At 48.2% G+C, this 18,795-nt stretch overlaps 1 protein-coding gene across 3 annotated transcripts in view; it reads right to left on the bottom strand.

Annotated features, from left to right (window-relative positions):
- foxred2 (FAD-dependent oxidoreductase domain containing 2) overlaps window positions 1-197 on the bottom strand; it is a 59,641-nt gene extending 59,444 nt beyond the window's left edge. For all 3 annotated transcript variants that reach the window (XR_013549536.1, XR_013549535.1, XM_078430659.1), the window contains exon 1: window positions 128-197. The gene's annotated coding sequence lies outside the window, so the exon portion shown is untranslated. The remainder of the gene's footprint in view (window positions 1-127) is intronic.
- Window positions 198-18,795: the final 18,598 nt, after the last annotated feature.

Raw genomic sequence — 18,795 nt, 5'->3', positions numbered from 1 at the left:
GGCGAGAGACCTCCACAATCGGTTGATTTCCCCCCCGCCCCGCGATGCCTCCATTTTGGACGGAGGCAGCCGGGATGCGAGAGGCCCGCTCCCCTCCCCGCCCCTCCCCTCCCTTCGCCTGACCGACCTGCAGCCGCTACCGGAGCGGGTCACCGGTCACCCACCTCCTTCCAGCCGCTGCCGTCCGCCGGTTGCCAGACGCGAAGATACTAGAGGAGCAAGATGGACCACACTCGGCGTAACGGCCGCCATTTTAGTAAGCAAAACCCCGCCGTTCGCTCTGCCTCTCGCAGCGTAGTCAGTGTTTTGGGGGAACAGTATGTGTGATGATACCATTAAAATGCAGAATATATCTCATCTATCGATTCACAGATTTTTGTTATTTTCATTTTTAAATGTTTCTGCAAGTTTCTGCCTACTAAAATGGCGCCGTGATCGAGTGGTCTATCTTGCTCCTCTAGTATCTTTGGCCAGACGTCTGTCCCCACACACAGCTCTGGCGCTCCCCCTTCAGGCAGGCGCCTGTACTTCTGGAACAGCAGGGAGTCGGAGGAAGGTCCTATTCGGCCCATCGCACCAGTGCTAGACTGGAACAAAATATCTACAAGCGTCGATTGAAGTTAGTTTCCCATGTGCAACTTGGAGGCAGGTGGTGCCATCTGTTTTCTATGTATCTTATCCTGATGCATCACAAATCAATTTATTCACAAAATGCTGGAGTAACTCAGCAGGTCAGGCAGCATCTCGGGAGAGAAGGAATGGGTAACGTTTCGGGTCGAGACCCTTCCTCAGACCCGAAACGTCACCCATTCCTTCTCTCCCCAGATGCTGCCTGACCTGCTGAGTTACTCCAGCATTTTGTGAATAAATCGATTTGTACCAGCATCTGCAGTTATTTTCTTATACTACTGGTTGCATCACAAATCAGTTTGGCAACTGTCTCTGAGAATGCTGTTAAATATTTTGGAACCTCCTGGGATTGTGAAAGCCGTTATAGAAATGCATCGATATACTAAAACTCTCATCTGTTTGTTTGTTCCTGAACTACGGCCAAATCGGTACAATTTTAGGCCCACCTTACTCACCGTCGTCCCTTTGGTGCTAATGGAAGAAGTTTCATTGAAATCAGTGTTATATTTTTAAAGGGGGAGGGGAGGGGAGGGGAGGGAGAGGGAGAGGGAGAGGGGATGGGAAGGGGGGGAGGAGAGGGTGCTGCACCAATGCAGGAGGGGAGGTGGAGGGAGGGGGAGGGGAGGGAGAGGATGGGGAAGGGGAGGGGGAGAGGGGAGGGAGGGGGAGAGGGGAGGGAGGGGGAGAGGGGGGGATGGGAAGGGGGGATGGAGAGGGTGCTACACCAATGCAGGAGAGGTTTGGGCCCAACAGGTCCACTTGGTCCAGTATTCACTATTTCTTAAGTGTTGAAAGTAGCAATAACTATAATATTCACATGCGTAGTGTCAATCAAAACTTAAAAGACAAAAACGCAATACAAATGTAGATCTTTTATGCTTCAAAATGTTTAGTTTAGAGACGCAGCATGGAAACAGGCCCTGAGGCCCATTCAGTCCATGTCGACCATTGATGACTGGTTCACATTAGTTCTGTGTTATCCCACTTTCCCATTTCCCGCACACTAGGGAAATTTACAGAGGCCAATTCGCCTGCAAACCTGCATGTCTTTGGGATGTGGGACGAAACTGGAGCACCTGGAGGAAACCCACACGGTCGTAGGGAGAGCGTGCTAACTCCGCTCACACGGCACCCGAGGTCAGGATCCAATCCAGGTCTCTGGCGCTGTGAGGCACCAACTCTACAAGCTGCAGCTCCGTGCTTCCCAATATGATAGATATCTCTTTCAAACAGATAACACCTGTACTTCACAGTAATGCAGATGCGAAATATAAGTCTCGAGGTGGGCCTGACCACCTTCTAGACCTCTTCTAGACCTTCTTTGCAAACACACGGTCCACAAAAGAGGTTGGCAATTGTTTCATCCTTATCATGCATGATTTAAACAGCTTTTATTTTAAACTGAAGCTTTGACAGAGGTCTCAGGCGTCAGGTGTGATTTTAGTGAGGTTTCCCAGATCCTGCCAGAGACCTCTGGATCGCTGGTTGGCACGGACCCGGTGGGCCAAAGGGCCTGTTTCCGTGCTGTATTTCTAAACCAAACGAAACCTGGTAATCCAGGGCACTTCAAACCAGCAAAGATAGATCCCATGCGTTCTGACCAAATCAGGTCGGGCTTGGAGAAATTACTGGCTGTGAGCCATGGCAGTGGGATCAGCCAGATATCATGTAAAGGCATGTGCTTAGACATTCAAGCATATGGGATCACCAGTTCCTCATAATACAAGGAACACTGGATTGACACCTAAAAAGACACAAAGTGCTGGAGTAACTCAACGGGTCAGGCTGCAACTCTAGACAACATGGAAAGGTGACACTTAGCGTCAGTCCCTTCTTTTTCCAGTGATGCTGCCTGGCCCACTGAGTTACTGCAGCACTTTGTGACTTTTATTTTGTAAACCTGCATCTGCAGTTCCTTATTTCTATTTCTGACACCTATTGTCCACTGGGTGCTGCTGTGGAGCACAATTCGCAACGCTACTTTCAGACTGAACATTGTGACTGCCGGATAATAGACACAAAGTGCTGGAGTAACTCGGCGGGTCAGGCAGCATCTCTGGAGAACGTGGATGGGTGATGTTTTGTGTCAGGACCCTTCTTCAGTCTCCATATTCTCCAGAGTCACAGGGTTACTCCTGCACTTTGTGTCCCTTCTTAGACAATAGACAATAGGTGCAGGAGGCCATTCGGCCCTTCGAGCCAGCACCGCCATTCAATGTGATCATGGCTGATCATTCTCAATCAGTACCCCGTTCCTGCCTTCTCCCCAGACCCCCTGACTCTGCTATCCTTAAGAGCTCTATCCAGCTCTCTCTTGAATGCATTCAGAGAATTGGCCTCCACTGCCTTCTGAGGCAGAGAATTCCACAGATTCACAACTCTCTGACTGAAAAAGTTTTTCCTCATGCTGAGTAGTTGCTCTATTACTAGAAGATACCTTTCTGAAAGTATTTGTTAAAATTCAGCATGTATCAGGGTGTGCTGGTCGGCCATTTGTCCTTTTAATCCATTTCTACATTTATGCTAGCCAACTCCATCTTAATACCAATAGAGCTGCCTTTAGCTTTTGGATGCCAGCTTCAGTGTTTTCCATACTTGACTGAGTTTGAAATTCTACCTTGTTCTATCCTCAGGGAGCCTGTACTGTGACATTATTAATTAATCCCATTTTATTAACAATACTAGAACAGTACAGCTAGGGTTGACAACTGTCCCGTATTAGCCGGGACATCCCATATTTTGGGCTAAATTGGTTTGTCCCGTACGGGATCGCCCTTGTACCGTATTAGTAGGGTTGCCAACTCCCTCACTCCCAAATAAACGGACAAAGAGTGACGTCAGCGCCCCACGTGACCTCACACAGCCAGCTCCACCAATGGCACCTGCGGGGCGGTGACGTCACCTTGTCCCGTATTTGGGAGTGAGGAAGTTGGCAACCCTAAGTACAGCACAGGAATGGCCCTTGTGACAAAATTATGACTGCCAGAATGAACTGATTGGGGCAAATGGCCTGTTCTATGCTGTGCATCCTAAGTCCTGTAACCTTAAAAAAAAATCATTTGTGGGGTGTGGATATTACTTGTGTGGTTCCCAAAAATGAACAAGGGGGCTTCTTTCTTGAAGGCACTTTGGGCAGACACTACCTAAGAAACCGGAATCGCAAACAGGTCAAGCCGGGAAAGGAATGCAGATTTTGCTGCAATCTACCAGAGCCCGGGTTCGATCCTGACTACGGGTGCCGTCTGTACGGAGTTTGTACGTTCTCCCAGTGACCTGCGTGGGTTTTCTCAGAGATGTCTGGTTTCCTCCCACACTCCAAAGACGTACAGGTTTGTAGGTTAATGGCTTGGTGTCAATGTAAAATTGCCCCTGGTGGTGTTAATGTGCGGGGATCACTGGTCGGTGAGGAGTCGGTGGGCCGAAGGGCCTGTTTCCGCACTGTATCTCGAAACTAAACTATACTAAACTAAACTAAACTATCCCTCAGCCACAAACCATCGGTAGGGGCGACATTAAGGATGCCGTTTCCTTACAGAAACATCCGGAACAATTCCACGTGCGTGTGACGTCGGGCTTCAAACCTGAAGCAGAAGGAATATTTCCAACCAGCGCCTGAGTCACATTGAAGCCAGCTCAGCACAGAACAATGGTCTTCCTTCTCTAAAAAAAGGACATGTGAAACAGCAACTTTAACAGAAATATTTTTTCTAAAAAAAAAACGCCCAATGGGATTTGAACTCGTGTTTCCTGTCACTGGTTATTTTCCATGTCACTGGATAAAAAAGCCAAGTAAGGCAAACCCCCACTTTAGTTTGGTTTAGTTGAGAGAGACAGCGCAAAAACAGGCCCTTCGGCCCACCGAGCCTGCGTCGACCGGCGATCCCCGCACACCAACAATATCCTTCACACGCGTGAGGGACAATTTCCAATTTTACCAAGCCAATTAACCTCCAAATCCGTACGTCGTTGGAGTGTGGGAGGAAACCAAAGCACCCGTAGAAAACCCACGCAGGTCACGGGGAGAACGTATAAACTCTGTACCGACAGCACCCGTGGTCAGGATCGAACCCGGACCACTTGTGAAGAAGGAGATAATGTTCATGAGAATCTGCAGCTCCACGATTGGACCCCCAATCTCTCTCTCTCCCTTCTCCCCTCTCCTGTCCAGCAGTAGATACAAAGGCTTGAACCATGACACCACCAGATTCAGGAACAGCTTCTTTTTCATTGCTTTATAGGCAGGAAATGGTTTTGGGTAGACTGATGGGACTGAAGGCTGATAAATCGCCAGGGCCTGATGGTCTGCATCCCAGGGTACTTAAGGAGGTGGCTCTAGAAATAGTGGAAGCATTGGAGATCATTTTTCAATGTTCTATAGATTCAGGATCAGTTCCTGTGGATTGGAGGATAGCAAATGTTATCCCATTTTTAAGAAAGGAGGGAGAGAGAAAACGGGTAATTATAGACCAGTTAGTCTGACATCAGTGGTGGGGAAGATGCTGGAGTCAATTATAAAAGACGAAATTGCTGAGCATTTGGATAGCAGTAACAGGATCATTCCGAGTCAGCATGGATTTACGAAGGGGAAATCATGCTTGACAAATCTACTGGAATTTTTTGAGGATGTAACTAGGAAAATTGATAGGGGAGAGTCAGTGGATGTGGTGTACCTCGACTTTCAGAAAGCCTTCGACAAGGTCCCACATAGGAGATTAGTGGGCAAAATTAGGGCACATGGTATTGGGGGTAGGGTACTGACATGGATAGAAAATTGGTTGACAGACAGAAAGCAAAGAGTGGGGATAAATGGGTCCCTTTCGGAATGGCAGGCAGTGACCAGTGGGGTACCGCAAGGTTCGGTGCTGGGACCCCAGCTATTTACGATATACATTAATGACTTAGACGAAGGGATTAAAAGTACCATTAGCAAATTTGCAGATGATACTAAGCTGGGGGGTAGTGTGAATTGTGAGGAAGATGCAATAAGGCTGCAGGGTGACTTGGACAGGTTGTGTGAGTGGGCGGATACATGGCAGATGCAGTTTAATGTAGATAAGTGTGAGGTTATTCACTTTGGAAGTAAGAATAGAAAGGCAGATTATTATCTGAATGGTGTCAAGTTAGGAGGAGGGGGAGTTCAACGAGATCTGGGTGTCCTAGTGCATCAGTCAATGAAAGGAAGCATGCAGGTACAGCAGGCAGTGAAGAAAGCCAATGGAATGTTGGCCTTCGTAACAAGAGGAGTTGAGTATAGGAGCAAAGAGGTCCTTCTACAGTTGTACCGGGCCCTGGTGAGACCGCACCTGGAGTACTGTGTGCAGTTTTGGTCTCCAAATTTGAGGAAGGATATTCTTGCTATGGAGGGCGTGCAGCGTAGGTTCACTAGGTTAATTCCCGGAATGGCGGGACTGTCGTATGTTGAAAGGCTCGAGCGATTGGGCTTGTATACACTGGAATTTAGAAGGATGAGGGGGGATCTTATTGAAACATATAAGATAATTAGGGGATTGGACACATTAGAGGCAGGAAACATGTTCCCAATGTTGGGGGAGTCTAGAACAAGGGGCCACAGTTTAAGAATAAGGGGTAGGCCATTTAGAACGGAGATGAGGAAGAACTTTTTCAGTCAGAGGGTGGTGAAGGTGTGGAATTCTCTGCCTCAGAAGGCAGTGGAGGCCAGTTCGTTGGATGCTTTCAAGAGAGAGCTGGATAGAGCTCTTAAGGATAGCGGAGTGAGGGGGTATGGGGAGAAGGCAGGAACGGGGTACTGATTGAGAGTGATCAGCCATGATCGCATTGAATGGTGGTGCTGGCTCGAAGGGCTGAATGGCCTACTCCTGCACCTATTGTCTATTGTCTATTGTCTATTGAAGAGACCTCCCATGTGTTGAGAATGAATTCCTGATCTTCCAATCTATCTCATGACACCCTTACATTTTTTTAAATATCTGCACTTTCTCTGTAGCTGTGACACTATATTCGGCACTCTGTTTATTTTCTCTGTTGCACTCCCTAATGCACTCACGTGTGGTTGGATTTACCTGGACTGCATGCGAAACAATGTTTTCCACTAAATCTCGGTACATCTGACAATAATAACCAATATGGATACCTAGTGTAAGAAAATAACTGCAGATGCTGGTACAAATCGAAGGTATTTATTTCACAAAATGCTGGAGTAACTCAGCGGGTCAGGCAGCATCTCAGGAGAGAAGGAATGGGTGACGTTTTAGGTCGAGACCCTTCTTCAGACTGATGTCAGGGGGCGGGACAAAGGAAGGATATAGGTGGAGACAGGGAGAACTGGGAAGGGGGAGGGGAAGAGAGGGACAACTTTAGATAGTTCCTCTGTCCCTCTCTTCCCCTCCCCCTTCCCAGTTCTCCCTCTATCTTCCTGTCTCCACCTATATCCTTCCTTTGTCCCGCCCCCCTGACATCAGTCTGAAATATGGATACCTTGCCAGAACCTTTTTCTCAGGGTGGAAATGTCCATCACGAGAGGGCATAGATATTAGGTGAGAGGGGTAAAGTTTCATCGCGGCAAGTGTACGGGGCAAGTCTTTTTACAGAGTTTTGGGGGCCTGGAATGCAGAGCCAGGGGTGGTGGTGGAGGCCAAATACGATGGTGACGTTTAAGAGGCTTTTAGATAGGCACATGAAAGTGCAGGGAATAGAGGGATATGGATCATGTGCAGGCAGATGAGCTCAGTTTAATTTGGCATCATGTTTGGCACAAGTATTGTGGGCCGAAGGGCCTGTTTCTGTGCTGTGAAAGTTCAACTGCACATGCTAAATGTCCTAAAGACCCTACCCCACTAACCTAATGCCCCATCCACCCAACCTAATGCCCTATCCGCACCACACTATCATCTAACTGCCCCACTCACATCACCCTCATGCCCCACTCATGCTACCCCATGATCTAACTGTCCCATTCACTCTACCCCACCGACTAACTATCCTACTCATATTACCCCACAACTCTAATGCACCACTCACACTGCACCCCCACCATCTAACCGGCCAATTCACGCTAAGGGCGGCACGGTGGCTCAGCGGTAGAGTTGCTGCCTTACAGCGAATGCAGCGCCGGAGACTCGGGTTCGATCCCGACTACGGGCACCGTCTGTACGGAGTACGGAGTTTGTACGTTCTCCCCGTGACCTGCGTGGGTTTTCTCCGAGATCTTCGGTTTCCTCCCACACTCCAAAGACGTACAAGTATGTAGGTTATTGGCAGGGCAAATGTAAAAATTGTCCCTAGTGGGTGTAGGATAGTGTTAGTGTGCGGGGATCGCTGGGCGGCGCGGACCCGGTGGGCCGAAAGGCCTGTTGGAGTCCAAGTCTGAGGCGTTCAAGTAGTGTCATCCCGAGTTTAGACTTTAGAGATACAGCTTGGAAACAGGCCCTTTGGCCCATCGAGTCCACACCGACCAGCGATCACCCCTAACACTAGCGCTACCCTACATACTAGGGACAATTACAATTTTTACCAAGCCAATTAACCTACCAACCTGTATATCTTCGGAGTGTGGGAGGAAACCGGAGCACCCGGAGAAAACCCCTTGCGGTCACAGAGAAAACGTACAAACTGCGCACAGAAAGTACCCGTGGTCTGGATCGAACCCGGTTCTCTGGCGCTGTAAGAAGGCAACTCTACCTCTGTGCCGACCTGTTTAGGAAATCTTGTTCGAACTTAGCAAAGCCATCAGCGATGCCTAGAGCCAATTCCAGACAGAGCTAGAGTCCCAACTAACCACACAGACACCCATCGATTGTGGCAAGGCTTGCGTGCTGTAAACAGGCTACAAAGTGAAGTCATGCAGAATCGCTGGTAACTTGCTGCTACCTATAGACATTAGACAATAGGTGCAGGAGGAGGCCATTCGGCCCTTCGAGCCAGCACCGCCATTCAATGTGATCATGGCTGATCATTCTCAATCAGTACCCCGTTCCTGCCTTCTCCCCATACCCCCTGACTCCGCTATCCTTAAGAGCTCTATCTAGCTCTTTCTTGAATGCATTCAGAGAATTGGCCTCCACTGCCTTCTGAAGCAGAGAATTCCACAGATTCACAACTCTCTGACTGAAAATGTTTTTCCTCATCTCAGTTCTAAATGGCCTACCTCTTATTCTTAAACTGTGGCCCCTTGTTCTGGACTCCCCCAACATTGGGAACATGTTTCCTGCCTCTAACGTGTCCAACCCCTTAATAATCTTATACGTTTCGATAAGATCTCCTCTCATCCTTATAAATTCCAGTGTATACAAGCCTAGTCACTCCAGTCTTTCAACATATGACAGTCCCGCCATTCTGGGAATTAATCTAGTACACCTACGCTGCACGCCCTCAATAGCAAGAATATCCTTCCTCAAATTTGGAGACCACAATTTGGGCACCAAACCATGGGAATGCATCCAAATTGGCACCCAACCCAGGCGACTATTTGCATGCTAGCCACAGAAGCAGATCTACAATCTCATATTACAATCGTTCCACACTCTTAAACCTCTATTCCTACAGCAAAATTTCTTACTTTATCTATGCACTGTAAATGGCTCGACTGTAATCATGTGTTGCCTTTCTGCAGACTGGATAGCACGCCACAAAAGCTTTTCACTGTACCTCGGTACACGTGACAATAAACTAAACCGAAGGTACACAAGTGTGAGAACCATTACCTCCAGGTTCAAGAACAGCATCCTCCCGTTAACCATTATATTCACGAATCATCATGCACAACCTTAGCCACAATTCCACCTCAGCACCAAGCCATTGCAGACTTGCCACTACAATTATTTGTGTTTTTGTACTTTGTTTCGTACATTGTTTTTTTGTACTATCATGTCAGGTTTGCATAATGAAAATTTGAAAAAAAACAAAGGTTAATTGTCCCAAGATTGATCCCATATCTGGTTAAAAAGGATGTAATGTGTCTCATTATGAAACTGCAAACTGATCAATTGAAGATACCAGTATTTACATAGTTCATTGCTCCACAGTGAGAGAGGTGGCACGTAGGCAAATAAACCTTTGAAGGCTTGTTTCTGTTTGTCCTTTGCAAGGAAAGTGATGCAATGTCCTCACTGAGTGAGTTCGCTGTGCACACATGTACAGGCAATGCTTCCAGAGGCTACCACACACCAGGGAATAGGGTTGCCAACTGTCCCATATTAGCCGGGACATCCCGTTTGTCCCGTACGGGACCGCCTTATCCCGTATTAGTAGTGTTGCCAACTTCCTCTTTTTCGGTATGAAGAAGGGTCTCGACCCAAAACGTCACCCATTCCTTCTCTCCAGAGATGCTGCCTGTCCCCGCTGAGTTACTCCAGCATTTTGTGCCCAGCATCTGCAGTCTTTTTTCCTCCTCACTCCCAAATACTGGACGAGGTGACGTCACCGCTTCGAGCCCCACGTGACCTCACCCAGCCAGCGGCCACGTGCTCCTGCTCAACCAATAGCGGCCGCCCGGAACAGGCGGCCGCCATTGGTGGAGCGGGAGCACGTGGCCGCCTGCTGGGTGAGGTCACGTGGGGCGCGGGGCGGTGACGTCACCCTTTGTCCCTTATTTGGGAGTGAGGAAGTTGGCAACCCTATACAAAACCTCTTCCCAAGGCTGAGCCAACACAAAAGGAGAGCAACGGACCCTCAACTCATGTCTAGGAAGGAACTGCAGATGCTGGTTTAAACCGAAGATAGGCACAAAAAGCTGGAGTAACTCAGCGGGGACAGGCAGCATCTCTGCAGAGAAGGAATGGGTGACGTTTTGGGTCGAGACCCCTTCTTCTGAAGAAAGGTCTCGACCCGAAAACGTCACCCATTCCTTCTCTGCAGAGATGCTGCCTGTCCCCGCTGAGTTACTCCAGCTTCTTGTGTCTGCCCTCAACTAATGGCAGTTCTCCAAAACTGGTATCTGCAAAAAAAAGAGGAACTCAGTAGCATGAAGAATGATTCAGCCTGGTGGGGTTCAGAGCTGTGCCAGAAGGTTCGAGAGATTCAACTTCAGCAAAAGACACTGGGCTCTCATCCAGTTTGAGTCACTCATCATTAACCCATTAACGACCCACAGAGAGAGCAATTTTAAGCAAACCCAGCACAGACAATATGCAGCACAGATAAGGAAATACGGCTCCATTTATAGGACACCTATGGATCTTGACAGTACATTGCAAATGAAAGCAAAGAAACATGGAAAAGAGGAGATAAACACAAAATTCTGGAGTAACTCAGCGGGACAGGCAGCATCTCTGTAGAGAAGGAATAGGTGACGTTTCGGGTTGACAGCCTTCTTCACACAGTATGAAGAAGGCTCCCCATAACCCCTGACACCCGTACTAATCAAGAATCTATCTGTGTCTGCCTTAAAAATATCCATTGGCTTGGCCTCCACTGCCATCTGTGGCAAAGAATTCCACAGATTCATCACCCACCGGCTAAAGAAATTCATCCTCATCTCTTTCCCAAAGGCACGTCCTTGAATTCTGAGGCTATGACCTCTAATCCTAGACTCTCTCACGAGTGGAAACATCCTCTCTACATCCACTCTATCAAGGCCTTTCACTATTCCTGTTGTCCTGTTGGTCATTGATAGGGGTGCCAACTATCTCACTCCCAAATACGGGACAAGGCGAGGTCACCCAGCCAGCAGCCACGTGCTCCCGCTCCACCAATGGAGGCTGCCCGGGCCGGTGGGGGGGTGGAGTTGCTACGCAACCTCCATCAGGCGGAGCCCGGGCCTCCGGGCCTAGACTGTCCGGAGCTAAAATGTCGGAAACCTAGAGTGTCAGGACCTAAACTGTTGGGACCTATAGCGTCCGAGCCTACACTGTCCGGGCTTACACTGTCCGGGCCTACAGCATCCGGGCCTACAGTGTCCGGGTCTACAATGTCCAGGCCTACACTGTCCGGGCTTACACTGTCCGGGCCTACAGCGTCCGTGCCTACAGCGCCCCCCGGGCCTAATACGGGTCAAGGGCGGTCCTGTACGGGACAAACCAATTTAACCCAAAATAGGGGATGTCCCGGCTAATACGGGACAGTGGGCAACCCTAGTTTCTGATCTACCTTTCCCTCTCAACCCCAATCTCCTGCCTTCTTCCCAAAACCCCTGACACGCGTACTAATCAGGGCGGCCGAGGAACCATCCAAGGATGGAAATGAAGCCAGTGGGAAGAGGTGGGCAGAGAGATCAAAGCCCACTATAATAACCAAAGGAACTGACCACAGTGCAGTAAGAGGTTTAGGCACAGTGGTGCAACCAGTCGAGCTGCTGCCTTGTGGCTCCAGAGACCCAGGTTAATCCTAGCTCCACTGCTATCTGTGTGGAGTCTGCATGCTCCCCTGTGGCCGAATGGATCATCCCTTGGATGTTTCCTTCCACATCCCAAAAATATGTGAGTGATTTTAGATTTAATTTTTAGATTTAGAGATACAGCGCGGAAACAGGCCCTTCGGCCCACCGAGTCCGTGCCGCCCAGCAATCCCCGCACATTAACACTATCCTACACACACTAGGGACAATTTTTACATTTACCTACATATTAACCTACATATCTGTACGTCTTTGGAGTGTGAGAGGAAACCGAAGATCTCGGAGAAAACCCACGCAGGTCACGGGGAGAACGTACAAACTCCGTACAGACGGCGCCCGTAGTTAGGATCGAACCTGTGTCTCCGGCGCTGCATTCGCTGTAAGGCGGCAACTCTACCGCTGCACCACCGTGCTGAGTGATAGGTAAAGTGCCCCAATATGCAGGGGGAGTAAGTGAGTCTAGATAGAGGAGCTGATGAGAATGTGCAAAGAATAAAAAGGGTCGGGGCAGGAATGGTGTGAAAAGCTGGGTGCTTGATAACTGGTGCAGACTCACAGGCCAGTGGACCTGTTTCTGAGCTGTATCTGTCCATGTGTTTAATGAACTAACACACGTGGTCGAGGTCAGCAAAAGGAACGGGTCACATCTGTAGCAAGCCCGCTCCCTTGACCAACCACTCTTACACATGCCCACGTTTCACTGTGTACACACGAAGCTTGCGTCAGCCACGGTATGGACATTGTAAACAAGTTGCAACACACTCACCAACATTCCTTCCTCTTTCTGAGTGGAGAAGGATGCTCATAATTCCCTGCCCGAGGGCTCAGTTGTTTGGGGAGTAAGCACTTGCGATGTTGGGAACGTGTGAATAGTGATATTGTGGGTGACTTGAACCGAGCTTGTGTTTACCTTTCCCCAGTTCTGATGAAGAGCCTCACATGGTGGGTCAAGGATATGGATATTCATGAAGCCCCTTCCTCCCATTAGCTGTGTACTTATCCATCATGCAGCGTAGGTTTACTAGGTTGATTCCCGGAATGGCGGGACTGTCATATGTTGAAAGACTGGAGCGACTAGGCTTGTATACACTGGAATTTAGAAGGATGAGAGGGGATCTTATCGAAACATTTAAGATTATTAAGGGGTTGGACACGTTAGAGGCAGGAAACATGTTCCCTATGTTGGGGGAGTCCAGAACCAGGGCCACAGTTTAAGAATAAGGGGTAGCCCATTTAGAACAGTCAGAGAGTTGTAAATCTGTGGAATTCTCTGCCTCAGAAGGCAGTGGAGGCCAATTCCTTGAGTGCATTCAAGAGAGAGCTAGATAGAGCTCTTAAGGATAGCAGAGTCAGGGGGTATGGGGAGAAGGCAGGAACGGGGTACTGATTGAGAATGATCAATGGCCGAATGGCCTACTCCTGCACCTATTGTTATTGTCTATTGTCTATTACTCATGACCAGTTGTGGCAGCATAGGCCTTTGACCTAGGGGTTGCCAACTGTCCCGTAATAGCCCAGACATCCCGTATTTTGGGCTAAATTTGTTTGTCCCGTACGGGACCACCCTTGTCCCGTATTAGGCCTGGGGGGCGCTGTAGGGCCGGACATTGTAGGCCCGGACACTGTAGGCCCGGGGGTCACTGTAGGCCTGGACACTGTAGGCTAACGGAGTGTGTTCGGGGAGCAGGGCCGAGTGCGTTCGCCTAACGGAGGTTGCATAGCAACCCGCCTCCCGGCCCGGGCAGCCACCATTGGTGGAGCGGGAGCACGTGGCCACTGGCTGGGTGAGGTCACTTGGGGCGTGGGCGGTGACGTCACCTTGTCCCTTATTTGGGAGTAAGAAAGTTGGCAACCCTACTTTGACCTGATTTGTTTATCCTAAGAAAGCTTCGCTCTGTCCCCTGGATGCTGTTTGAACTGTTTAGCACATGAACAGACCCAGCTAGCAACTTCACCAGGTGGCCACGTAAATTTTATGTACGTGTTTTCTTCACTGAACTATAATTAATCTTCTGTCTTGAGAAAAATATAAGAGGTCACAAAATGCTGGAGTAACTCAGCGGGTCAGGCAGCATCTCTGGAGAGAAGGAATGGGTGACGTTTCGGGTCGAGACCCTTCTTCAGACTGATTTAGATTTTTTTAGAATTAGAGATACAGCGCGGAAACTGGCCCTTCGGCCCACCAAGTCCGCGCTGCCCAACGATCCCCGCACACTAACACTATCCTACACACACTAGGGACAATTTTTTTAAAACATTTACCCAGTCAATTAACCTACATACCTGTACGTCTTTGGAGTGTGGGAGGAAACCGAAGATCTCGGAGAAAACCCACGCAGGTCACGGGGAGAACGTACAAACTCCGTACAGATGGCGCCCGTAGTCAGGATCGAACCTGAGTCTCCGGCGCTGCATTCGCTGTAAGGCAGCTACTCTACCGCTGCACCACCGTGCCGCCCTGATGTCAGGAGAGTGGGCGGTACATAGATAAGGAAGTGTAGAGATAAGAAAGTGCAAGTGAAAACAGGACACAAGGAATGCAGATCAAGGAAAATGTAGAATAGATCATTGTCAGCTGGGAGAAGGTAACAACAAAGCACAGAGATAAAATGTAGTCGGTAACAGTAAGACTAGTCGGTGAACTGGGAAGGGGAAGGGATGGAGAAAGAGGGAAAGCAAAGGGAGAAGATCACATTGGGCCATGGCAATACAGTTTGTGGTGGCAAATACTTTAGCTGCTGTTGACGCTCCACGGTCCCTTCCTTTTGAGCTACCAGATCTGTTCAGAGACTATCTCGTTCAACAAGATTCATTTTAGATTAATTTTTAGTTTAGTTTAGAGATGCAGCGCGAAACAGGCTCTTCGACCGACCGAGTCCACACCGACCAGCAGATCCCCGCACATTAACACTACCCTACACACACTAGGGACAATTTACACCCACACCAAGCCAATTAACCTACAAACCTTGTGTAAGAAAGAGCTGCGGATGCTGGTTTAAATCGAAGGTAGACACAAAATGCTGGAGTAACTCAGCGGGACAGGCAGCATCTCTGGAGAGAAGGAATGGGCGACGTTTCGGGTCGAGACCCTTCTTCAGACCTACAAACCTGCACGTCTTTGGAGTGTGGGAGGAAACCGAAGTTCTCGGTGAAAACCCACGCAGGTCACGGGGAGAACGTACAAACTCCGTACAGAGAAGCAACTGTAATCAGGATCGAACCCAGGTCTCTGGCGTTGTGAGGCAGTAGCTCAACTGCTGAGCCACCGTGTCGCCACTGTATTGCCATAGAATATTTTGAAGATGGATTCAGTGTGAAGTGGTCACTTTTATCAATTCACTTAGATGTTGTGAGGCACAATCAACCCTCAATCAACCTTGTGAGGCCCTCTTGTTCCTGGTTCATTCAACAAGTCATTTTCATACTTGCCTGCTCATTTATATAGACCAGGGGTGGCCAAATTTGCTTAATGTAAGAGCCACATACGATAAAGTTCAGATGTTTGAGAGCCGCAAGACATGGCGGCACGGTAGCGCAGCGGTAGAGTTGCTGCTTTACAGCGAATGCAGCGCCGGAGACTCAGGTTCGATCCTGACTACAGGTGCTGTACTGTAAGGAGTTTGTACGTTCTCCCCGTGACCTGCGTGGGTTTTCTCCGAGATCTTCGGTTTCCTCCCACACTCCAAAGACGTACAGGTATGTAGGTTAATTGACTGGGTAAATGTAAAAATTGTCCCTAGTGTGTGTAGGATAGTGTTAATAGTGTTAGTGTGCGGGGATCGCTGGGCGGCGCGGACTTGGTGGGCCGAAAAGGCCTGTTTCCGCGCTGTATATATGAACAAAAGAGCCGCAAGACATGAACTTAAATATTTTTACTAACCATGAACATTAAACTTACGTTTTATTCCAATGGGGTCTCAATTCATACCCAGTAAATAATTATAAAGCTTGAAATTTTTTCTTATTTACCTTTTATATTAACTGTGATGATAAAAGGAGCTCAGCCAACATATTTCCACAAGCCGCATATTAAAGGTCAAAGAGCCGCAGGTAGCTCGCGAGCTGCGGTTTGGCCACCCCTGATATAGACAATAGACAATAGGTACAGGAGTAGGCCATTCGGCCCTTCGAGCCAGCACCACCATTCAATGTGATCATGGCTGATCATTTTCAATCAGTACCCCGTTCCTGCCATCTCCCCAAAGGTTTCAAAGGTCTTTTATTGTCACATGTACCAAATTAAGTTACAGTGATATGCGAATTACCATACAGCCACACAAAAAAAAAGCAACAAGACACACAACTACATAAAAGCTAACATAAACATCAACTACAGCGGATTCCCCACGTTCCTCACTGTGATGGAAGGCAAAAAAGTCCAATCTTATCATATCATATCATATATATACAGCCGGAAACAGGCCTTTTCGGCCCTCTTTATTCCTCTTTATTCTCCCGCGGTCGGGGCAGTCAAACCATCCGTCGGGGCGATCGAAGCTCCTGAGGCTTGGAGTTCCCGAAGTCGGTATCTGACCAGAGACCGCGCGCTCCGTGATGTTAAGTCTGCAAGCACCCATGGTTGGAGCTCCTGGCAAATAGTCATCAAAGACTATGATGGTTAGGGCAGAAACTAGGGCTGTGCAGTGGTCACTTTTACCAATTCTATAGTGAACAGATGCATCAGCCACAGATTGGTGGAGATGAAGTCAAAGATGGACACAAAGTGCTGGGATACCTCAGCGGGCCAGGCAACGTCTCTGGAGAGAAAGGATAGGTGACTTTTCGGGTTGGGATCCTGAAGTCTGAAGAAGGAATCTCGACCCAAAATGTCACCTATCCTCTTTCTCCAGAGATGCTGCTTGACCCGCTGAGTTACTCCAGCAATTTGTGTCTATCTTTGGTATAAACCATCATCTACAGTTCTTTGTTTCAACAAGATGAAGTCATTTAGTTTAGTGTGTGTAGAATAGTGTTAAAAAAAAATTAAATTTAAAATTTAAAAAAATAATAAGTACATGGATAAAAAAAAAATTTTTTTTTAAATAATAATTAAAATTAAAAAAAAGAATAGTGTTAGTGTGCGGGGATCGCTGGTCGGTGTGGACTCGGTGGGCCGAAGGGCCTGTTTCCGCGCTGTACCTCTAAACTAAATTAAACTAAAGAAGAAACTCACTCATGTTCACAGTCACAGAGATATTCACCCACACAAGACGAAACAGGTGGGCACACTCACTGATACACAATGTTCCCAATGTTGGGGGACTCCAGAACCAGGGGCCACACAGTCTAAGAATAAAGGGGAGGCCATTTAAAACTGAGGTGAGAAAAAACGTTTTCACCCAGAGAGTTGTGAATTTGTGGAATTCTCTGCCACAGAAGGCAGTGGAGGCCAATTCACTGGATGAATGTAAAAGAGAGTTAGATAGAGCTCTAGGAGCTAGCAGAATCAAGGGGATATGGGGAGAAGACAAGCACAGGTTACTGATTGTGGATGATCAGCCATGATCACAATGAATGGCGGTGCTGGCTCGAAGGCCAAATGGCCTCCTCCTGCCACTTATTTTCTATGTTTCTATGTTTCTTTGTAAAAATACTCGCAGGAAGAAACATGCAGATACATGCATACACAGTGAAAAATTGACATAGACACACACAAAGGGAGAAATATACATGCGCACACACAAGACACACATACCCACCCACTCACACTTATCCTTTGGTAGATACAAAATGCTGGAGTAACTCAGCGGGCCAGGCAGCATCTCTGGAGAGAAGGATTGAGTGACGTTTTGGGTCGAGACCCTTCTTCTGACCCGAAACGGGTCCTTCTCTCCTTCTCTCCAGAGATGCTGCCTGACCCGCTGAGTTACTCCAGCATTTTGTGTCTACCTTCGATTTAAACCAGCATCTGCAGTTCTTTCCCGCGCACTTATACTCTCACAAACATGTTTACACACACCTGTGCAAGCACACTCTCACGCACGGAGTGCTGTGATGACTTCACAGATCAAAGCCCCTTATTTCGCAAAGCTTACTTGGCAATTTTTTTGCCATGTCACTCTTTGCTGAGCAATGGTTCAGCCCTTGCTCTGCTGAGTCAATGGTAGCTGATCCAAACTTTGCTGAATCACGACAGACCAAGGTCCTGTCAACAGGAAACTGCTGACTAACCTTTCGACTTTGTGCTGAGTCATTGTTTCGGCTCCGGTTTTATTGCAGTTCCAGTCACAAGCTGTTTTGGCAAGAGACCAATTTCAACAGAGATTGGATTGCTTTACCAGCAGTAACTTTCCACAGCTTTTCACTTCAACTTTCACGATATTGTATCATGTTCTTAACAGAGGAAAATGTTCTCAATTACCTCACAGGGCCAAAATAACTTTATATAACAAAATAAAGCGCTGAAAAATAGTTCTGAAAGAAGGAAAGGTGGATAAAGACCTGAAGGTGTTCAGGGACACAATGTCAAAGCTGAGGGCCTAGGTAGCAGAAAGAACAATCATAAACAATACAACAATCAAATCTAGGATCGTCACAGTCCTACCCCCCCCCCCCCCCACCCCCCTCTCCCCCCCAGGGAACGAAGGCTGGAGAGGGACAGACGTGGAGCGTAACAATAGTTCGTGGTACGACCGGAATGGAAAATTCCCCGAATGGCTTGATTACCCGACGAGGAAGGCTCGCCGCCGGCAACGGGAGTCAAGATCGTCCCATCAACGGGAGGTTAGAGGCCCCCGACCGCTGGAGGGCAAAGAAGGGAGAGATTGAACCTTTTTTTCGTCTTCCATCACCGTGAGGAATGTGGAGGAGTCACTGTGGTGGATGTTCATGTTAAAATGTATTTTGTGTGT

The sequence above is a fragment of the Rhinoraja longicauda genome, chromosome 40 (genome assembly GCF_053455715.1).
Source record: "Rhinoraja longicauda isolate Sanriku21f chromosome 40, sRhiLon1.1, whole genome shotgun sequence".
Classification (NCBI taxonomy): Eukaryota; Metazoa; Chordata; class Chondrichthyes; order Rajiformes; family Arhynchobatidae; genus Rhinoraja; species Rhinoraja longicauda.
Note: the sequence above shows the minus strand (reverse complement) of the source record. Positions and strands in the feature narration are given on the sequence as shown.